The sequence below is a fragment of the Lithobates pipiens genome, unplaced genomic scaffold (genome assembly GCF_037356315.1).
Source record: "Lithobates pipiens isolate NorthernLeopardFrog02 unplaced genomic scaffold, aLitPip1_a1.2 Scaffold_10, whole genome shotgun sequence".
Taxonomy (NCBI): domain Eukaryota; kingdom Metazoa; phylum Chordata; class Amphibia; order Anura; family Ranidae; genus Lithobates; species Lithobates pipiens.
Window position 1 is genome coordinate 158,487,283 of NW_027507686.1, and position 24,756 is coordinate 158,512,038.

The 24,756-nt window shown below is 41.2% G+C and overlaps 1 protein-coding gene across 1 annotated transcript in view; it reads right to left on the reverse strand.

Annotated features, from left to right (window-relative positions):
• TPPP3 (tubulin polymerization promoting protein family member 3) overlaps positions 1-16,594 on the reverse strand; it is a 40,020-nt gene extending 23,426 nt beyond the window's left edge. Inside the window, exon 1 of the mRNA XM_077458481.1 lies at positions 16,354-16,594. The gene's annotated coding sequence lies outside the window, so the exon portion shown is untranslated. The remainder of the gene's footprint in view (positions 1-16,353) is intronic.
• Between the last annotated feature and the right edge of the window lie 8,162 nt (positions 16,595-24,756).

Genomic DNA, 24,756 nt, shown 5'->3' on the forward strand with positions numbered 1-24,756 from the left:
CCAATAGAACGTAACCAAAAAGTGCATTCTATGCATCCCAAAATATAGAATATATACCAAATCAAATCTTTATTCAACCAAAAGATTGAATAAAAGCCTCATACATGGGGGCGACCTTACACTGAGTATACTGTCACGTGATTGTATCAGGAATGTCTGTATCGTATGTGCTGAGGTTTGTCCAGAAATGTAGAAATCCAAGGGAGATGACTGAAAACGAATGGGAATGGCAGCTTTAACGCCCCTAGACACTTCATATTGATACTCAATACAACAGAGCGTATTGCAAAGAAAACCTTTTTTAATTGCTTGTAGGTATTAATACATCGTATCCACTCTGGGCAGCAGTGAGTGATCGGCGGCTGTTAGGAGCACATGTTGAACATTCTTTTTATCATACCTTCTAACAATCCGAGTTGAGAATATGGGACACCTTTTAGCATGAAGTAAGGGACAGATCCCTAGTATGCCCTATTTTTACAAGCTATAAGCAATTAATGTGCCAAAAAATAATAATTATATCCACAGGTGCTTTTTATCACTACTACTTCTCCCCTATACTGGCTTTTCAAAAAGACAAATAGAATAATTGGTAGTACACAGTATAAAATGGGTGGTTAAATAATACATTTTTATACTTTTTATAGAGTTCCATATCGAACCAATTTCAGGGGCAACTTAAAAAGAAGTAGAGATTTGGCTCCAAAAGAGGCAGAGTCCCTCAAAATGAGAGACATGTGGGAGCTATGTTTTGACTGTTGTGTATATAGGCTCGTTTGTCACATTCATATCTAAGTGCATGCTTTCCAGCCTGTGTTGTAACACGTTGCTTGGTGTGTCAATGTTTATACCTTACTGCAGAAGTCTCCAAACTTTCTAAAGAAAGGGCCAGTTTACTGTCCTTTAAACTTTAAGGGGGGTTGCACTGTGGCCAGTGGGAGAAGAAAATGTCCTGGCCTCAGTGGGATTAAACAATGCCCCATCATTGGTATTAGGGGGTGTAGTAGTGCCCCATCATTTGTATCAACAGGAGGAACAGTGTCGCATTGTTGGTGTCAGCGGGGAGGAAAAGTGCCCAATCATTGGTGTCAGCAAGAGGAATATTGCACCATCATTGGTGTCAGCGGGAGGAAAAGTGCCCAATTATTTGTGTCAGCGAGAGGGATATTGCACCATCATTGGTGTCAGCGGGAGGAAAAGTGGCCAATCATTGGTGTCAGTAAGAGAAATATTGCACCATCATTGGTGTCAGCGGGAGGAAAAGTAATCAATCAGTGAGTGGAATATTGCACCATCATTGGTGTCAGCGGGAGGAAAAGTGCCCCATCATCGGTGTCAGCGAGAGGAATATTGCACCATCATTGGTGTCAGCGGGAGGAAAAGTGCCCCATCATCGGTGTCAGTGAGAGGAATATTGCACCATCATTGGTGTCAGCGGGAGGAAAAGTGCCCCATTATCGGTGTCAGCGAGAGGAATATTGCACCATCATTGGTGTCAGCGGGAGGAAAAGTGCCCCATCATCGGTGTCAGTGGGAGGAATATTGCCACACTGTTGCTATCAATGGGTGGAATAGTGCCCAGTAAGAGCCGGTTCACACTGCGGGCGATGCGAGGCGACACGACTCGCCTCGCCGCGCTCTCGCAAGTCGCACCCGTTCTGTACAATGGAACCGTTCTGAGAGGAGCGACTCGAGTCGCTCCGACTCAGAAAAAAGGTTCCTGTACTACTTCTGGGCGACCTGGGGGCGACTTGCATTGACTTCTATACAGAAGTCATCTGCAAGTTGCCGCTGAGGTCGCGGCAGGTCGCGGCGAGGCAAGTCGGTGTCGCCTCGCATCGCCTGCAGTGTGAACCGGCCCTTATTGGTGTCAGTGGGAGTGATACTGTCACATTAAAGAAAGTGAAAGGACACAACGAGCCGGGTCGCCATTTGGAGACCACTGCCGTACTGTACATGCCCATTTACTTCTTATGTAAAACATGTATGTGCAAAGTGTATCTGCACATGCAAAACAATGTGCATAAGTTTGAATGGAGCCTTACTGATAGCATTAGACAATCTCAGAAGATAATCATTTCCATATCCTTTTGGGGATCACATGGTGCTACAGCTAAAAATTTGGTCATGTTTTCTAGGGAGGGTAAACTGGGGGGAAATAACTTATTACTAATTAGCCAAGGAAAAAAAACGTTTGTATAAAAAATTCAGACGGACAATCATGAGTGAAGTATTTACACATTAGCCTATTGCGCCGCCAGGTCTGCATTGCAGCTTGGCTCATATATAAAAGCAATGACATCATTCCAGCACAGAACAGTTTGGCAAAGCAAATAGTCTTGCATTTAAATGAACCTGTCACCATGAATAAATGTCTACTGCAAACTACTTTTGCATGTCATCCCATGTGTTTACACCATGAGAGCACACTATTTATGGTTAAGTATAGCTTTCTTCCCTTGTGGCTCAATGGTTCTCAGAGGCTTCCATTCATAAAACTGTTAGGGCAATCAAGCTACTTTCTTGGGGGGAAAATACAGGGGGCAAGAACATCACCTGAATATTTTGCCAATAAAATCATAGACGCACAAGAAGCCAGTGGTGGATTCAGTATAACAGCAACCAGGTTAAAGGATGGTTGAAGCAAAGAGGAATCTCTGTTTTTCCATTTAAACATTCAGTTCAAGATATGGCAGGACATTTACTACTATAAGTACAGCAATTTAAAAAAGATGTATTTTGTAATTTTTTTCAGTGTACAGATTTCTTAAGTATACCATTTTTTGTTACTCTATTCTTACCTGAAATCCTGCCAGTAAAAAGCATGTTCTGCCTTTAACAGCAGCATTTTCAGCCTACCACAAAAGCTCCTTCAGTTGACTGCTGGTCCTATCAGATAGGCCTGGCATGCAGCCCGATGCCCAACTGATGGAGTGAACATGGCTCTGCAGCAATTTTGTGTTGTCAGCATGCAAGGAAGTGCTGTTACTGGTAGATAGGGAAGAGCTGAACATACCTGGGTTTGGTTGTGAGGCAGGTTCGAAAAACATTACAAAACTCAATTGGAATCTATATGAGCTGAATGTTAAGCTAGGTATTGTCAGACAAATGACATGCAGCTTTTGCAATGGGGAACAAGTATCAAAGCAAAAAATTTTTTTTAAATACCATTTGGTGGGGGGAAGCTATTTTAATAATGCTTAAAACATCATTAAAAATGCAAAATGTCTTTAAATATCATGCCTGGGGGGTGCCTTGACCCTGTCTGTGAAGTGGTGCACACGTACAATATATATATAATCCACTGCAGAAAAATGACATTTACAAAATTAATGCCATTTAAATTGCTGGCAAATGACAGCTTTGGCTGCTTTACTTTGGTTTGTAAACAAACAGCCAAGTATTCCCTTCATCTATACCAGACCCTTATCCTAGATTCAGGTCTGGTATAGATGTCAATGGGGGACTCCACACAAGAAAATAAGACACGTGGGTTTCCCCCTAAAAGTACATACCAAACACTCATCCTTGATAAGGAACTGCTGTTGATGTCAAGGGGGACCCCATGCAAAAAAAATCAAAAATCAAAAAAGGTGTGGGGTACCGCTAAATTCCAGAATTTACGTCATTTTGTCATTTGAGTGGCATTCGAAGGGATTGTGTCCGGGGGGATTATGGCAGGCATTGACAACAATTTTCATCATGATCATCGATGGATGTACATCATAGGACATTTTTAGGGTTAAAAGGATAGTTAAAAAAAGTATATCTATTAACTTTTTTATTTCATTTCTGTGAGTACTATGTACTCCTTATTCATTCACATGGGGGGTTGTACCTAGGACCGACCCCTTATTGATAAAGGAGGCTTCTAGATTCCAATAAGCCCCTTCCTGCAGACCCCCACAAACACCAAGAAAGGGTATTGGGGAAGAGGCCCTTGTCCTCATTAACATGGGGACATGGTGCTTTGCTAGGGAGGTTCCATTGCTTCCTCAAACAACCATTGACTGCAGTAGAAGGAAGTTGTCATATATAGTAGTGGGAGAAAAGTCTGCTACTGTTGATGAAATTTGACTAAAATGCCAAACGGGCTGCAAATCCTGCATTCGGCTGAATGTCTGAACGAGCAAAATTTGGTCCGAACTTGTGCTTGGACTGAACTGGGAGCATTCAAAACAATAATGTCTTCTTCAGCAAACCAGTTTTGGAAAACCTAAAGTAACTGGATAATCTGGTATTATAAAATAAAGGAAATTTAGAAATGTGTATAGGTATCACTTTTCTTTTCTATTCAGTACTACAGTGGCTTTAAAAAGTGTTCCTACCCCCAAATTTTCCATATTTTGTCATGTTTCAATCAAAAACATAAATGTATTTTATTGCAATTTTATGTGATAGACCAAAACAAAGTGGCACATAATTGTGAAGTGGAAGGAAAATGCTAAAAGTTTTTTTTTTTACAAATACCTGTAAATATGTGAAAAGTGTGGCATGCATTTGTATTCAGCCCCCTTTTACTCTGATACCCCTAACAAAAAATAGTGGAACCAATTGTCTTTATAAGTCACCTAATTAGTAAATATAGTCCACCTGTGTGTAATTTAATCTCAGTATAAATACAGCTGTTCTGTGAAGCCCTCAGATGTGTGTTAGAGAACCTTAGTGAACAAACAGCATCATTAAGGTCAAGGAACACATCAGGGATAAAGTTGTGGGGAAGTTTAAAGCAGGTTTAGGTTATAAAAAAAAGAAAAAAGCTTTGAACATCTGACAGAATACTTGTTCAATCCATCATCTGAAAATAGAAAGAGTATGGCATAACTGCAAACCTAGCAAGACATGGCCGTCCACCTAAACTGACAGACCGGGCAAGGAGAGTATTAATCAGAGAAGCAGCAATAAGGCCCATGGTAACTCTGGAAGAGCTGCAGAGATCCACAGCTCAGGTGGGAGAATCTGTCCACAGGACAACTATTAGTCATGCACTCCACAAATCTGGCCTTTATGGAAGAGTGGCAAGAAGAAAGACATTGTTGAAAGAAAGCCATAAGAAGTCCCGTTTGCAATTTGCAAGAAGCCATGTGGGAGACACAGCAAACATGTGGAAGAAGATGAGACCAAAATTGAACTATGTGTGGTGGAAAACTAACACTGCACATCGCCCTGAACACACAATCCCCACCCTGAAACATGGTGGTGGCATCATCATGTTTTTCTTCATCAGGGACAGGGAAGCTGGTCAGAGGTTGATGGGAAGATGGATGGAGCCAAATACAGGGCAATCCAATGCCGCGTACACACGATCGAATTGTCCGGCGTACTGTGGTCCGGCGGACCTAGTCTGCTGGGCAATTCATTTGGGTGTATGCGGCATTAGAAGAAAAACCTGTTAGAGTCTGCAAAAAACTTGAGACTGGGGCAGAGGTTCACCTTCCAGCAGGACAATGACCCTAAACATACAGCCAGGGCTACAATAGAATGGTTTAGATCAAAGCATATTCATGTATTCATGATCTGTGTAAATATCACAACTATATGAACAGAAATATAAATTATTCCATTCCATTAGCTGTTAACCATGCAATGAGTCACAAGAAAGAAAGGGAAATTTGTAGCCACATGGTAGCCCAGTTTCCGATATGTGATATGGTAAGGCCCCAAAGGGAGAAAAGCTTACATCTGCTATCACTGACAATTTTGGAATATGAAAATGGCACTAGAAACATTATGTTGGTTGACATAACAGCATGCAGTAGCTTCTTACTGGAGGCAACAATGGAGTTTTATTGAGTGGAGTTTTTTACTTTTTTTTTTATGGAGTTTTATACTTCTGCAAACCCATGCGTTAAACCATGTTACTATACATTGTATCAGCACATCGTGATCCACGCTGCATACACTGCTCACAGGAGTAAAGCAGCTGCCTTCAGTATTTTAATCACTATTGGCATTTTGACCACTTTTAAAATATACAGAAACACCTGTCAAATGTGTGAAAATGTATTTATAGAAGTAAGACATCAGTTACTATAGATATTCACAGGAGGTCATTCATTTTACTATATGATGTAATGGAGGTTATGTCTTTCACATACATTCTGTTTTATATACATCATTGTATTGATAATAAAACCTTACTGAAGAGAGAGTTTATTAAATTAGTGATAATCTAAGAAGCACTTGTATGATGAATCCTTGATACAGTCACTAAGAGGGTTGTGCTGTATTATTGATGGAAACTAAAATGAAAAGTGTTGGCCAAAGCAATTAGACGCCGTCATGTTGTAGAGCATAATAATTAAAAATGATGTTATGTTTATTGCTATGGGTACTATTTTCTTTCAGTCTTCCTTTGTATCATCACCCTGTCAGGTATTTTCTGTGCAAACATTTTCCCTAGCTCATTTCTGAAGGGTGGAGAAACATTCACCAGTTATGGGGCTGTGAATCACTGTCAATAATCTAAAAGTATGACAGAGAGAAAAAAGTCCCTGCTGTGAAGGACAAATGTCCATTAAAAAATGGAAATAAGGCCATTGATGAAAGTGTCAGCTTACACCATGGCTTGATGTTATTTGGTTGATTGGTGACACATTTCTTTTGCTTAAAGAAAATGTAAACTAAATCACTGTAATCTCAAATAAAAATTAGCATTTCAGCTTTCATTAAAATATTGCCTGATGATCCTGCCATGAAGGTACTTTGTCAGGAGCTTCCTGTTAACGCATCCCACCCAAACTATCTGGGTTCTACCACCCAAATCATCTAAGTATATTGCCTATTTCCATTATTGTGTTACAGTAAAATGTGGAGTAAAACTTCAGCAAGCTACATTTTGGATGTTTTGACCGGTTGTAGTTTGCTATTCAGGTCAATTCAAATGGAGCATCTTAAATAATGTTTGTATGTGTTTTAGTGGGAACATGCCCCGAACAGGATTTCTCTAGTCACAGGAGGCTTATTTAGGGTTTTGGAGTCTTGTACAGAGAGGAATAACATTAATGATCAAGCAAGACTTTCTAATGCCGCATACACACGACCAGACTTTTCAACATCAAAAGTCTGACGGAATGATTCCGGCAGACTATTCGATCGTGTGTGGGCTGCAGCGGACTTTTGATTTGCAAAAGTCTGACAGACTTTAGAAATGGAACATGTTTCAAATTTTTCTGCCAGAACTCCGCCGGACCCAGTTCCTACCGAGAAATCCGCTCGTGTGTGTGCTAGTCCGACGGACAAAAACCGATGCGAGGGCAGCTATTGGCTACTGGCTATGAACTTCCTTATTCTAGTCCGGTCGTACGTCATCACATTCGAATCCGTCGGACTTTGGTGTGATTGTGTGTGGCCAAGTCTGTTCATTCGGAAAGTCCGTCAGAACTCTGTCAGAACTCCGTCAAAAGTCTGCCGGACTTAAGTCCTGTCGTGTGTACGCGGCATAAGGAAAAAGTTCAGCTTGCTACTGCAACAGGAATTGTCCATCCTCTCAAGTTCCGTCATGGTGCAGGACCAGACGTGCCAAAAAGCCTTCATATGTTTGACACGTTATGGTTAAGCATGAATGTGTGAAACATGCCAAAGAGTTTTTCTGCCACTGTATGTGGCTGATAGTGCAGATTTTATGGTCCAAAGAATATACAGTATTTACATTAGTTGGGATCTTGAATTATTTTTGCAATATTTTGTAACCCAGCTAATCGTTTTGTTTCAAGAAAATGCTAATTTGGGACTTTCTTGCACCATATTATTTAGGCAATTGATCATTGCTGAATTAAACAAACAAGACTGAATTGAAAGATTATTATCTTATGTCAATTAATTTCTTTAGTTCTACAATATATAGTTTTCCAGAAAGACAAGAGTTTTCACTAATGAAGACAAGAAATAATAATGGCCAACAATTTTCTAAGCAGTGCACTACCTTAGATGTTATATATTAACACAAGTAATGATATATCAAGCCCACAATTAAAAACAATTTAAAGCGGAAGTAAACCCATCTATAAAACAGTTTCATCTCTGGCACATGCCGGAAATGTAACACTCCTATTGGTTGTACTCTCAACCAAACTGTCAAACCATCCAATGGCTGGTGTCATAACTGATCACATGTGCAGCATCACGGCAGTTGTAGATTAAACAGAGGCCAAGATGCCAGCTTCCTTGGCTGAAAACGATAGGGGGGTTTACTTACACTTTAAACAATACTGACCACCACATGCCCTGGGAGAAACTGATGAGTAGAACAGCAAACTCAGCAATAATCAATAAGTTAAAGAACTGTAATAAAAAAAAAAAAATCAATTAAAGTACAGTAATCTAGAAACTCACTCAATGTTTATAAAGTTACATTAGAAAATTAAATGGACTACTCACTAGTTCCTCTCTAGGCAGAATCCTATAGAACACCAATATAGGATTACAATAAGGCAAATAATGATCCTGTTGGAATATTAGTCTGAGGACAATCCTAAGGGGACCAAAGCTGAACATCCAGCATATTTTAGTATTGCATGTAATGAAATTTTGGGGTGGAAGTGGGCTAAACATCAACAATAAATCAAACAGGTATTCCTTCAAAAAGGTTCTCACAAGAGACACCCTTGGCCTTTGGGATCTTGCAACATAAACCCGTGGGGGAAAATCATTTGCATGCCATGCAAAAACATGTTTTCTTTACAGTGAGGAAGGGTTAGAAAGTTTGCTTGTATTTGATTGTTGCATGTGTCCCTCTGAGGGCAAATTTCCCTCACTTCCTGTCCAGGCAATAGGTGTCAAATGAAACAGGAATAGAAAATAAATTACTTTCATGGTAAACATTTAAAATCAGTCATAAAAATATTTTAAAGCACACACAGTGTTTTCCGATTCTGGCAGAGTGCCTAACCCTTTACTGGTCAAAACTAAGGAAACGTTTTGGCTGATCTTGGGCTTTAGCAATCAGGTTGAACAAAGTCTCTGTAACGAGGAGAAAGCAGTGAAACTCAGATTTCCCAAGAAGTGCTGTCAGATGTCCATCAACAAGGCATCTAAAGACCTACCCAGAATAGATATAAAAGGGGGGGGGTCTAATAAAGTAAGTCACATGTTGACTTATAATTGTTTCTTAGAGAATCAAGCTGTAAGGATTCCTGCCTCCTTCTCCTCCTGGATTCCTTGGAGTCACATTCTCAATAATATAGAATGCATATTATGTTTTGTTATAACCATGGCAGGTGTGTAGATCTGAGAACACAAGCACAAAGATTTTCTACCAGAGTCCCAGAGAAACACGATAACAAAAAATAAAGTGATTTATCTAGTAGTAGTTAGTCACATGGAATTGGACTTCTTCTGTAATGTTGAAGGCATTTTGTAAATCAGCCAAGCCACTTCTTTAGTTCTGATGAATGTCCGGAATATCCCCCAACATTTATAGATATTTGTTCGTGACACTCGTTAGAACTGAAAAAGTGGCTTGGATAAGCTGTGCAACATTTTCAACATTACAGAACAAGTGCAGCTGAATGAGACTAAATACTAATAGCTAACCATGGCCTGGATAAATGAGAACCTTCACAGATATTGAGTGGTTTAACTATCCATAATGTACAAGAAACTGAAGGATCATTTTTGTATAAACTGACATTTTAAGCCAGTGTCCTACATATTGGTCCTCAGAGACTAGATCTTTCCTTAGCCCCTGTACACACGGTCGGACATTCTGCCAACCAAATCCATTGGATTTTGTCCGACGGATTTTGTCAGACGGATTGTGTCCGAAACTGTTGTATACACTCGGTCGGACCAAGTTGTCGGAAAATCCGATCATTCAGAACGTGATGACGTTATTTAGTTACGACGGGACTACGTTCAGGCTAGTAGCCAATAGCTTTGGTGTAGGAATTTGATCTGAGCATGCGTGGCACTTTGTCCGATTGGAATTCTCTACACATGATCGGGGTATGTCCGATCGAACCAGTTTGTCGGAAAATATTTCCAACAAGTTGGAAAATTGGGTCCGACGGATATTCCGACGGAATCAGTCTGATGCATACCACACACAGTCGGATTATCCGACAACACGGTCCGAGCGGGTCTCCAGGTAGGCGGGGCCCGCGAAGGAGATGTCGCTGGCCCCGCCACCTGGTATGGACTTAAAGGGGAAGCCCAACGCCGAAAAAAATTGGCGTGGGGGTTCCCCCCAGGTCCACATCAGACCCTTGTCCGAGCACGCTACCGGCCGGCCAGGAAAGGGGGCGACGAGCGAGTGCCCCCCCCTCCTGAACCTTACCAGGCCGCGTGCCCTCAACATGGGGGGTGCCTTTGGGAAGGGGGGGCCGCGCGGCCCCCCCACCCCAAAGCACCTTGTCCCCATGTTGATGAGGACAAGGGCCTCTTCCCGACAACCCTGGCCGTTGGTTGTCGGGGTCTGCGGGCGAGGGGCTTATCAGAATCCGGGAGCCCCCTTTAATAAGGGGGGCCCTGGATACTGGCCCCCCCACCCTATGTGAATGAGTATGGGGTACAATGTACCCCTACCCATTCACCTGTGAAAAAAGTACAAAAAAAACCACAACACAGGGTAAAAATAGTTTATTGCACAGCTCCGGGGGTCTTCTGTCTTCGGGGGGTCTTCTCGCCTGACTCCTCCGCTATCTTCTTCTAGCTCTTTTGCTAGTGGAGGAGCCCGGCTTTCTTCCTTGCCGCCGCCCTTCTTCCGACTTTGGGGGTCTTGTCCCCCTCTTCGGTTCTTCTGCCGGGCCACCGCGCCTTCTTATAGCTCTTTTAAAGGCGGTGGCCCGGTCTTCTTTTGCCATTGTCGTCGCCTTCTGTTCTCTTCTTCTCTTCAGATCTTGACTCGTCGCTCCCTCCGCTCACAATGGCTCCAGCGTGACGCGCGGCGACTTATATAGGGACATCACCGGATGATGTCCCCGCCTATTATGATGTCACAGTCCCAGCATCCTCTGGGACTGTGACACCATAATGGGTGTCGACATCATCCGGTGATGTCCCTATATAAGTCGCCGCACGCCCGGTGAGCGGAGCGAGCGACGAGGCAACATCTGAAGAGAAGAACAGAAGAACAAAAGGCGGCGGCGGCGACAGAAGACCGGGCCACCGCCTGTAAAAGAGCTATAAGAAGGCGCGGTGGCCCGGCAGAAGAACCGAAGAGGGGACAAGACCCCCGAAGTCGGAAGAAGAGGCCGCGGCGAGGAAGAAAGCCGAGCTCCTCCGATAGCAAAAGAGCTAGAAGAAGATAGAGGAGGAGTCCGGCGAGAAGACCCCCAAAGACGGAAGACCCCCGGACCTGTGCAATAAACTATTTTATCTTGTGTGTTGTGTTTTTTTTGTACTTTATTTTACAGGTGAATGGGTAGGGGTACATTGTACCCCATACTCATTCACATAGGGTGGGGGTCCGGTATCCGGGGGCCCCCTTATTAAAGGGGGCTCCCCGATTCCGATAAGCCCCCCGCCCCGCAGACCCCGACAACCAACAGCCAGGGTTGTCGGGAAGAGGTCCTTGTCCTCATCAACATGGGGACAAGGTGCTTTGGGGGGGGCTGCGCGGTCCCCCCTTCCCCAAGGCACCCCCCGTGTTGAGGGCATGCGGCCTGGTACAGCTCGGAGGGGGGGCGCTCGCTCGTCCCCCCTTTCCTGACTGGCCGGGTAGCGTGCTCGGACAAGGGTCTGATGTGGACCTGGGGGGGACCCCCACGCCGATTTTTTTCAGCATTGGGGTTCCCCTTTAAGTCCATACCAGGTGGCGGGGCCAGCGACGTCTCCTTCGCGGGCCCCGCCTACCTGGAGACGCGCTCGAAATGAGCGGACTTTCCTCTGCGTGTGTGGGCGAGTCCGTTCATTTCAAAAGTAGGGCGGATAGTACGGCGGACTTAGTACGCCGTATTAGTCCGCCGAAAAAGTGCCGTGTGTGGGCAAGTAGCTCGCTCGGAAAGTCTGACGGACAGTCTGGCGGGAAGTCTGCCAGACTAAGTCCGTCGGATAGTCATATGTACATTATTATGCATTTTTGGTTCTGTTCAGTCCTAACCGGTCCAGTAATAATAAATACAGTAATAACACATCACCCATCAGCAGGCATATCTATTGGTGATATTTATGATAATTCAAAGACCTCAAACTTGTGAATGTTTCTGCCATTTGACATGCATATAGTTAACATAACACTCTGGATAACTTAATCATTTATTGTACAAATCCACCACCCCATTCTGTATCCCTTGAGCCTTGCAGGGGGATCATGACACTGCTGTTTCTCATTCTACCAATCACCATTATAGCAGACTTTGGTGACGTAAGTGAGCAATAACAGAGAAAGCTTTGGGGGAGGCGGCGGGTCACTTTTCATAGTGATTTGATAAAAACATTTCTATTTCCTCAGTGTTCCTGTTAATGGAGCCATTAATTTAGTGTCACAGGGGACAGCAAGTCTCGAGTATGGCATAAGGCTATAGAATATTTATGTAGCTGCTCTAAGATGTCTAAGTGTACAGGGCAATGACAGGATCTCTAGAGACAGAGAACACAGATGTTCTTGTAACAAATGAATATTCCTTGTAGACCTTCATATTGTTATGGTCACACCGCCAAGGAGCCAAATCTATTGTTTTTCTTTAAGTAAAAATGTCTTATTCTTAGTTTGTGATATATATAGTGACGTTATTTTAGTTTTTGACGTATTATACAGACATGATGCAAATAGTAAAATATGTTATAAAAAGAGACAAAGTGGTGTAAACAGTATACTATATATTTACTATATAAATGGGTGATATAGTATATAGAGAAGAAATTGTTCAGCCATTGAATTGTAATGTATATTGTGAACCTAACTACACACACACACCCACTGTACATACGACAAACTGTAACCGATGCAGCAGATATTCTGTACATGCATGGCTTATGTTGTAAATTAATAGATATTTACTTTGAATAGATTGCACATGCTGATCTACAAATAGACTGTGTATAGCAAAGGTTTGGAATGTATAACAATAGTAGGTATAGGAGCAATATGTTGTCTATAAAGGCAGGAAGTAATAATGCTAAAAAGGATATAGTTTGTAACATTTTTAATCATATTTCTGATTTGGGGTGGTCAGACATAAGAAATCATTATGTGCGTTCTCATTGATTTTACCAGTTGGCATCATTATAGCAGGAATACAGATCCAGGATGGACTGTCTAGAGATGAAACATTAAATTAGTCTGGAGCCCCACCCTACAGAGCTGAATTAAATATTTGCTGGTTAGTGCAGCCTTTCTCCTCTATTTTCCATTCTAAATTCTGTTCTATAAGGGAAAATCAGAGATAATTTTTTTTATTTTACACAATAGTGTTTCTGCCACTGACAGATGATCACTAGCAAGTGACAGTGATCAACATTTGCTGACATTTACCTACCTACCAAGTTTAATGTAACAGCCTAGTCACATCTAGTATGTAGTACATGTGAATGTATACTTCAAGACATGCTCCTGCAGGCATTTATGCCCTTATAGTGGATGGAATGTGTACTCTATTCTTTGCATACACATGTGGGTAGGAATAATTGCTCATAGGTTAATGCATATATAGTATGCATAGGGAAATCAACCAATGCACCATGTGCATTAAGATTTAGAGTTGCAGCTGGCCATGCATGGCTCAGCAGGGACCGACCAAATTTACAAATATGGATCGACTTCTGTACAACCAGCCTGTCTGGTTTTGTTGCAGAAGTCTCCCCACTGTCAGAATACAATAGCTCAGTGGGAATTGGATCATTTTTTTTTTATTCAACCTATTGGTTGAAAGAATAAAATTAAGCATGTATGGGCAACCTAACATTATCACTCACAGGTTCCTTTAAACTGGCCATAGAGAGCAGAGGGTGGCTGGAAGAGCAGGCATAGTCTGGCTGTCTTCAGGTATCTGTGGCGGTCAGCACTTCCCTCATCATGAACAGTTGCATTGGATTGCCAATCATGTTCAGGCTTATGAAGCAGGGCAGGGGAGATGAACCTCCAGCCTCAGCTTATTAGGGGTGGGGATGGTGAACAGTAATGAGTTTTCTAACTTGTCCAATTGTTAAACCATTCATTCAAAGAGCCTTAGGTTGGCATTGCATGAATCAAAATTCAGATGGTTCAGCAGGTATTGGCCGAATTTCCATCCATGTATGGCCACTGGGAATGAGCAGAAGCTGATCTGCCCGATCTGATGGAAAAATTTTCCTCGATCAGTCCCACAGGCTATAGACATCAGCACTGATCAATGTATTTTGATGGCAGGGAAGTCTCAAGAATACAAAGACACAGTGGTGAGAATTCCCCCATCCACCTTGAATGGGGCACTGTTGAAATTGGGTCAGTGCTTTCGTTTAACTCACTGGTTTTAGAGAAAAAATTAGCTCATCTATAGTCAGGAGCTTCTACCGCCATTTATTTATTACAGGTATTTTATATAGCGACAACAATTTATACAGCGCTTTACATATTGTGTACATACACATCAGTCCCTCTCCTCAAGGAGCTTAGAATCTAAGGTCCCTATCTCACATACATACACACATACTAGGGCAAAAATTAAAGGAGGCCATAGATGGATTGAAATTCAGCCAGTTCAGCAGGGACCAGTGAAATTTCAATCTATGGGTGGCCACCCCCCCTCAAAAAAAGTTGATCGAATAATCGACTTCTGTTTGGGTTTGTTGTAAAACTTTTCTCGATCTGTGGCTGCAGCTGCTGATAAGTGTATATGGAAAGTGGAGAGTCCACACTACCAGAATACAATATTTCAGCAGAGAGGATTCCTCTGTCCACCCGCTTGTGTGGATGGAAGATTCCGGTCATTTTTTTTTTGTTCTGCCCATTGGCTAAACAAAAAAAAAAATTTCAGACAAAAAAATCCGATCTGACTTTTCCGATCGTTTGTAGAGAGTTCCGACGGACAAAGTGCTACGCATGCTCAGATCAAATTACGAGACCAAAGCTATTGGGTACTAGCCTCTACGTAGTCCCGTCATATGCAAGGAATGTCACCAAGTTTCCGACAACTTTGACCGACTGTGTGTATGCAACACCAGTTTCGGCAAAATCCGTCTGAAAAAATCAGATGGACTTTGTGGTCAGAATGTCCGACCATGTGTACAAGGCATTCGTTTTACACCCCATAACTAACAAGAACCCATTGGTATCACCCCATGTACTTGAACTGATTCTGCACTGACCCCCACAGTCAACTGTCACTTCTCATTCAATATACTGAAATACAATACAGAAGGAATACTCCTCTAGTAGACTCCAGTATAACAGCACAGGAAAACTCATACATAGACCTGCACATAATATGTTTAAAAGCATGGTAGATTGCCAAAAAATTAATTTCACTATCATGCTATTTTTAAAAAGTTTTAAAACATTTTTTCCCCCAAATATTAGATTGCAAAACAATTCCTATTTGTTTATTGTAACTTTTGCTCTAAGTCATAGATATAACAAATTGTACACAATGGATTATAGGATTCTGAGCAGTTTATGATTTGTTTTTTAAAAATCCGCCTTTATACTTTTGAATTATGTGATGAGCACAGTGGAAATCTTTCTATGCTATGAGCTCTGTAAATAGCTTTCCACAGCTACATATCACATTTGACAGGAAAAGGTGGAATGACATTTTAAATCATTATACATAACATACAGACATGTCATGACAGCACCAAATAACCGGTACCATCTCCCATCCAAAAACTAGATTTGCTGACACGAACCCTAATTATCTACCCAAACCATTGTAAAATGATATGCAATGTAACAAATAAATCACTGCTCTTCTCTGGAAGCAAGGGGCTAGTGAAAAACCATTACAGTCCCTTTCCCACCCTGCAGGAACAGATGTAAAAATCTGTCTTCGGCTCATGCACAGTAGCTGGGAAGCAAAGATAAAAATACTACAACATTAGCAGACAAGAGAGACTGAGGCAATGTTTATATGAAAACATGCCTGGGACACCATGCATGACTATATTCAGCCACAAAGCACGCCAGCACATCTTAGCGCTGGCAAAAAAAAAAATCGTATCCATTCGGGGAAAATGACCATCCAGCAAAAAGCATCTATTAGAATTGTATCCCTTTTGCATAGATATATGCATCGTTTATTTTTTATTTTTTATTTTTTTAATGCACCTGCAGAAATAAATCATATAGGAATTTGGAAGCAAATATATTAATACACTGATTTCTCTAACAGGTAAAGATTAATAAATCAAATAATAATAATAAAAAAATAATAATTTTATTGTGGAAGAAGTGTGCCTGTGCTATGTGCAGTGACTAGAAGAGAATCCTGCTCTTACCTCCTGATTCCCTCTGTTCTGCTATAGACGCCTCCTCTCCCCGCCTGGCCTGTAGAATGAAATGCTGCTTTAAAGACTGTAGGGCTATTATCTTGTGTTTATTCCTGTATCCATAGAGACATCCTGTAAAACATCAAGGGAGTGTAATATAAATATAAGTGACCAAGGTCATTGAGAGAGGCGTAAGAGATGTACTCTTCTTGCTTGCAGCAGACAAGATTTCACTTGGTGGAGATGCAAGGCTGTGGATGGGTGCAGTAGGAGAGGGGTGTGGCAGAATGAAACAAAGGCTGGCAATTAGGCACCGTCATGTACTGGCTAGCTGTTCCAGGACTGGGCTACAACGTCTCCCACATTTTGCTGCAGCTATAGAAATAATAAATATTATACAAATATTGCATATATAAAAGTCAGAATTAAAATCAAATTCCGCAGCAGAATAATATTACAAAATATTTTAATAAATAAATAAAGTATATAAAAAATATATTTTATATATATATATATATATATATATATATATATATATATATATATATATATATATATATATATATATGCAAAACTTCAACTGCTTTGTGCAATAACAGTGAAAAACAGCACTATGCAATTTCTAAAGTATGTTTCTTTTTCTGGCACAAACATGAAGTGTCCAAATTCAGATTTTTTTTTTTTTTATTCAGAATTGATATTATGTTATGTTTTATACTATGTTATGTTATTTTTTTTATACTAAGCATCTGCAGTGCCTTTAAAAAGTATTCATACACCTTGAAATGTTCCCGATTGTGTCATGTTACAGCCAAAAACTTAAAGCGGAGGTCCACCCTAAAGTGGAGCTTCCGCTCATTGGAACCCTCCCCCCCCCGGCGCCACAATTGGCACCTTTCAGGGGGGAGGGGGGTGCAGATACCTGTACAGTACAGGTATCTGCACTCACTTCCAGCATAGATATCTGCAGAAGGTACGCCCCTTTCCGCAGAATCTATGCCCCTTTCCGAAGGTCCCCCACTGGATCCCAGAGACAGCGGGGACCATCCTTATTGCGCAGCGTGACTCGTGCATGCGCAGTAGGGAACCGGGAAATGAAGCCGCAAGGCTCCACTTCCTGATTCTCATACCCAAGATGGCGGCGGCAGCACCTGAGAGACGATCGAGAGATCGGCTTCGGGTGCCGACATCGCGGGCACGCTGGGCGGGTAAGTGTCATTATTTTAAAAGTCAGCAGCTGCAGTATTTGTAGCTGCTGGCTTTTAAAAAAAAAAAAAAAAAACGGCAGACTCCCGCTTTAAATGTATTTTATTGCCATTGTATGTGATAGACTAACACAAAGTGGACGGAAAATCATAAATGGTTTTCAGTTTTCTTTACAAATAAATATGTGAAAAGTGTGACGTGCATTTGTATTCAGCCCCCCTGAGTCAATACTTTGTAGAACTACCTTTCTCTGCAATTACAGCTGAAAGTCTTTTTTGGGGATGTCTCTACCAGTTTTGCACATCTAGAGAGTGACATTTTTGCCCATTCTTCTTTGCAAAATAGCTCAGGCTCTGCCAGATTGGGTGGAGAGCGTCTGTGAACAGCAATTTTCAAGTCTTGTCACAGATTCTCAATTGGATTTAGGTCTGGACTTTGACTGGGCCATTCTAACACATTAACCCTTTCATGACTAAGCCTATTTTTGGAATTTGGTGTTTACAAGTTAAAATCCATATTTTTTGCTAGAAAATTACTTGGAACCCCCAAACATTATATATATTTTTTTAGCAGAGACTCTAGAGAATAAAATGGCGATTGTTGCAATATTTTATGTCACACGGTATTTGCGCAGTGGTGTTTTAAACGCAACTTTTTGGGAAAAGGGACACTTTCATGAATAAAAAAAAAAAAAACAGTAAAATTAGCCCAATTTTTTTGCGTAATGTGAAAGATAATGTTACGCCGAGTAAATAGATACCAAACATGTCACACTTTATAATTGCGCGCACTTGTAGATTGATGACAAAGTACGGTACCTAAAAATCTCAATAGGCGACGCTTTAAAATTTTTTTTACGGTTACCAGGTTAGCGTTACAGAGGAGGTCTAGTGCTAGAATTATTGCTCTCGCTCTGACAATCGCGGCGATACCTCACATGTGTAATTTGAACACCGTTTACATACGCGGGCGCGACTTCCATATGCGTTTTCTTTGCTTCGCGAGCTCGCGGGGACGGCGGGCGCTTTAAAAAAAAATTTTTTCTTTTTTTATTTATTTTATTTATTTTAAAATGACTAAATTGTTTTAAAAAAAAAAAAATTGATCACTTTTATTGCTGTCACAAGGAATGTAAACATCCCTTGTGACAGTAATAGGTGGTGACAGGTCCTCTTTATGGAGGGATCGGGGGTCTAAAAGACCCCCCACCCCTCCTTTACACTTCAATGTATTCAGATCGCTGAAAACGGCGATTCTGAATACCGGATATTTTTTTAAAACCGGCGCCATTGGCAGCCGAGTAAACGGGAAGTGACGTCATGACGTCGCTTCCGTGTTTACGATGAGGAGACTGGAACGAAGCCGATTACGGCTTCGTTCCAGTTCCTCCGCAACAGCCGGAGGCGTCGGATCTCTGATCGGTGCTCCCGATCGAGCGGGAGCACCGGTAACAGCGGCGAGAGGCGGCGGGAGGGGGGGACATTCCCTCCCGCTCCTCCGGCATAACAGCCAAGCGGCTTTTATGCCTGGATAGCCAATCGCCTGCTATTGTAGATCTGGCTGTATGTTTAGATTTGTTGTGCTGCTGGAAGGTGAACCTCTGCCCTAGTCTCAAGTCTTTTGCAGACTCTAATGCCCCGTACACACGAGAGGGATTAAGTCTGACAGACTTCCGACGGAGTTCTAGCGGAGTTCCGCCGGAGTTCTGGCGGACTTTTCGACCGAACGGACTTGACCACACACCATCACACCAAACTCCGACGGAGTCGAACGTGATGACGTACGACTGGATTCGACGTAGGAAGTTCATAGACAGTAGCCAATAGCTGCCCTAGCGTCGGTTTTAGTCCGTCGGAGTAGCACACACACGAGCAAATCTTTCGAAGGGGACCGGGTCCGGCGGAGTTCCGTCGGGAAAATTTGAAGCATGCTTCATTTCTAAAGTCCGTCAGACTTTTGCGAAGCTAAAGTCCGTTGCAGCCCACACACGAGCGGATAGTCCGCCGGACTCAGTCCGTCGGAGTTTGGATGTCGAAAAGTCCGCTCGTGTGTACGGGGCATTAGGTGTCCTTTTATGAAGCAGTGAAATCTATTCACTGCTTCATTCTCCGGCAGTCACAGAGGAAATCTTTCTCCTCTGTATGCCAGTTTATAAAGCGGAGAAGATCGCTTCACCCTTGGAGGAGTGAAGCTATCTACAAACGCTTCTAACACTGGTGAATGGCCCCTAATACTGGAATCTCGTGAGACTTTACGAGATTACAGTACTAGAAATTCACCAATACACAGAGATGTCAATTTATTAAGCAGTGATAAATTATCACAGCTCAATACACTGACACACGGTGTGATTAATGTTAGTAAAATAAAGAGTCCCCCTACATAATATATACATGTATACACACACAGACATTATATATACATGTATACACACACAGACATTATATATACATGTATATTCACACACATTATATATATATATATATATATATATATATATATATATATATATATATATATATATATATATATATATATATATATATATATATATATATATACATATACACATTATATATATATATATATATATATATATATATATATATATATATATATATATATATATATATGTATACACATAAATATGACAGGGGGACATGGTTACAGTGTTGGGGGGTCTGAACGAGGCATAAGGAAGTTAATTATCTTCCTCTTTCCTCAGATCCCTCCACATTCTCGCTTCACTCCCTGGTTCTCCACCTCTGAGCTGGTGAATCGGGGAGTGTGAATTCTGACACAGATCGCCAGTGAAGCGCTGAGATCCCAGCTTCATAAACTGGCCGTTACTGTGTCATTCAATGAGGATTCTCAGTGTGTGGAGATAATCGGCGGGAGAACAAGTTCAAACACTTCTCCCCCGATTATCTCTGGTTTATAAACTATTTATGGGCTGTGATCAGCGGCGATCCTCTGGATCTCCACTGATCACTGCTTCATAAACGGACACCATATGCTGCATACACACGACTGGACTTTCCGTCAGAAAAGGTCAGACGGTCTTCCCGACGGAGTTCCGATGGACTTCCGACCGAACGGACTTTCCCACGCACGAACAGACCAAAGTCCGTTACTTTTGAATGTGATGATGTACGACAGGACTAGAAAAGGAAGTTCAATAGCCAGTAGCCAATAGCTGCCCTTGCGTCGTATTTGGTCTGTCAGACCAGCATACAGACGAACGGTTTTCCCGATAGAAATTGATTCCATCGGACAGATTTGAAACATGTTCTATTTCTAGGTCCATCAAATTTTTGAAGAAAAAAGTCAGATGAAGCCCACACACGAATCGAGTGATTCTGTCGGACCTTTTCTGATGGAAAGTCCAGTCGTGTGTACGTGGCATAACAGGCTTTCTTCTAAGATTGCTCAGAATTTGGCTCCATCCATCTTCCCATCAACTCTGACAAGCTTCCCTGACATGCTGCCACCACCATGTTTCACGGTAGGGGATGGTTTGTTCAGGGTGATGTGCAGTGTTAATTTTCCACCACACAGTTTTTTGCTTTAAGGCCAAAAAGTAAAATTTTGGTCTCATCTGACCAAAGCACCTTCTTCCACATGTTTGCTGTGTCCCCCACATGGCTTCTTGCAAACTGCAAATGGGACTTCTTATGGATTTCTTCAACAATACCTTTCTTATTAACACGTTTCCATAAATGCCAAATTTGTGGAGTGCACGGCTAATGGTTGTTCTGTGGACAGATTCTCCCATCTGAGCTGTGGATCTATGCAGCTCCTCCAGAGTTACCATGGGTCTCTTGGCTGCTTCTCTGATTAATGATCTCCTTGCCTGGCCTGTCAGTTTAGGTGGACAGCCATGTTTTGGTAGGTTTGAAGTTGTGCCATACTCTTTTTATTTTCGGATGATGAATTGAACAGTGCTCCATGAGATGTTCAACGCTTGAGATATTTTTTTATAACCGAACCCTGCTTTAAACTTCTCCACAACTTTATCCCTGACCTGTCCGGTGTGTTTTTTTGCCTTCATGATGCTGTTTGTTCACTAAGGTTATCTAACAAACCTCTGAGGGATTCGCAGAACGCTGTATTTATTCTGAGATTAAATTACACACAGAAGGACTCTATTTACTAATTAGGCGACTTCTGAAGGCAATTGGTTCCACTAGATTTTAGTTAGGGGTATCACAGTAAAGGAGGCTGAATACAAATGCATGCCACACTTTTCAGATATTTATTTGTAAAAAAGATTGAAAACCATTTATCATTTTCCTTCCACTTCACAATTATGTATGTAGCACCCTGCTCCTAATGAGCAGACACTATTGTTTTTCAAATTTAAGTTGTGTGAAGCTGCAGTTTGGCTCAGGCTAATTATTTCCAAAGTTCTGGTTTCTGTACCAGTTCAGCTGGGTTGTGCTAGTTTCCACTTGGCCGTGGGTGGTGCTGTCACCACCGGTAAGTGTTGGAAATGCAACAGGCTGGATGCATTGAATACCCTTTTACTCGGAAATAGCCCAGTGGGAGTGGTTCGCCTACTGTGCATTCTGGGTGGGGGTATTTAAGGTACTGATGCCATTATGATATCTATCTTTTCTGGGGTTCGCTATCCCGACCTCATGGCCCTGCTGGCCTGGGGTGTGTGCTGCTTGTTCCTGTGCCTCGGGCCGGCTGGAATATACATATGTATATATATATATATATATATATATATATATATATATATATATATATATATATATATATATATATATATATATAAATTATAAACACTTGTGTTCATAAGTTTACATACCCTGGCAGAATGGATGATTTTTGGCCATTTTTCAGAGAATATGAATGATAACACAAAAGCATTTTTCACTCATGGTTAGCGTTTGGCTGAAGCCATTTATTATCAATCAACTGTGTTTACTCTTTTTAGATCATAATGGCAACAGAAACTACCCAAATGACCCTGATCAAAAGTTTAAATACCCTGGTCATTTTGGCCTGATAACATGCACACAAGTTGACACAAAGGGATTTGAATGGCTATTAAAGGTAACAATCCTCACCTGTGATCTGTTTGTTTGTAATTAGTGTGTGTGTGTATAAAAGTCAATGAGTTTCTGGACTCCTGACAGACCCTTGCATCTTTCATCCAGTGCTACACTGACATTTCTGGATTCTGAGTCATGGGGAAAGAAAAAGAATTGTCAAAGAGTCTGCGGCAAAAGGTAGTTGAACTGTATAAAACAGGAAAGGGATATAAAAAGATATCCAAGGAATTGAGATTGACAATCAGCAGCATTCAAACTCTAATCAAGAAGTGGAAAATGAAGTGTTCTGTTGAAACCAAACCACGGCCAGGTAGACCAACTAAAATGTCAGCCAAAACTGCCAGGAAAATTGTTTGGGATGCAAAGAAAAACCCACAAATAACTTCAGGTGAAATAAAGGACTATCTGAAAACATGTGGTGTGTTTCAGGATGCACAATAAGGAGGTACTTAAGGAAAGATGAGCTGCATAGTCGAGTCACCAGAAGAAAGCCATTACTACGTAAATGCCACAAAGTATCTTGCTTACAATACGCCAAACAGCACAGAGACAAGCCTCAAACCTTCTGGCACAAAGTCATTTGGAGTGATGAGGCCAAAATTTTGCTTTTTGGCCACAACTATAAACGCTACATTTGGAGAAGAGTCAACAAGGCCAACGCCAACAAGGCCAACAAGGCCAACGCTGATGTTTTTGGGATGTGTGAGCTACAAAAGCACAGGAAATGTGGTCAAAATTGATGAAGTGCAGTATGTTATCAAAAAATACTGGAGGAACATTTTCATTCATCAGCCATGAAGCTGCGCATGGGACGTACTTGGACATTCCAATATGACAATGATCCAAAACACAAAGCCAAACCTGTCATTGGCTACAGCAGAATAGAGCCCCATCCACAAATACCACAAAAGTCTTCAAGCTGTCATTGATGTTAAAGGGGGCAATACACGATATTAAGAACTGGGGTATGTAAACTTTTGATCAGGGTCATTTGGGTAGTTCCTTTGCCATTATGATTTAAAAAGAGTAAACACAGTTGATTGATAAGAAATGGCTTTAGCCAAACACTAACCATGAGTGAAAGAAACGCTTTTTTTTTTGGGTTATCATTTATATTCTCTGAAAAATAGCCAAGAATTCATAAATTCTGTCAGGGTATGTAAACTTAAGAGAACAACTGTATATATATATATATATATATATATATATATATATATATATACACAACTGAACTTTAGTGGAATTAAAGCATCATTGCCCTTAACGAATGTAGCACGCTCTTTTTTTTATATTTGGCATGTTAGTAGAAAAGTGACATAAAAAGAATCTCACACAAAAGTGATCAATCACTACATAGAAGCCCACTTCTTTTACAGGGTGTTAAAAGTGTATACCTCTCTAATACATGCACATAAATAATGCAACTATGGAAAAATATCCGTAGATCCTGCCAGAAAGCAAGTGTGCTCTAAAATGCATGTGCTTAGTGTCTGTTCTGCTTTGAAATCCCAAGCAATGGTATCTGTTCTTGCTCAGCTCTCCTCTGTGTGCTACAGCACACCTTCTCTTTTTTTATATAGCAGAGTAGAGTTTTGTGACTCTATCAAGTCATTGCAACTTTTTATGTCACACGTTATTTGCGCAGCAATTTATTTCAAACCTGTTTCTTTTTGGAAAAAAAAAACCTGTTTCATAAATAAAATAAAAAAACTACTAAAGTTAGCCCGATTTTTTTGTATAATGCGAAAGAAGATGTTACGCTAAGTAAATAGATACCTAACAAGTCACACTTTAAAATTGTGCACACTCGTGAAATGGTGCCAAACTTCGGGAACTTACAAATCTCCATAGGCAACGATTTAATATTTTTCAGGTTACCTGTTTAGAGTTATAGAGGAGCTCTTGACTAGAAGTAATGCTCCCGCACTAACATTCACGGCGATACCTCATGTGTGGCTTAAATGATATTTACATATGTGTGCGCGACGTACGTATGTGTTCGCTTCTGTGAGCATTCGGGGGTGGTGAGACGCTTTAATAATTTTTTTTTTATTGTTTGTTTTATTTTTTTACACTTTCCTTTCAAAAATACCTTTTTAAATTACTTTTATTCCTATTACAAGGAATGTAAACATCGCTTGTA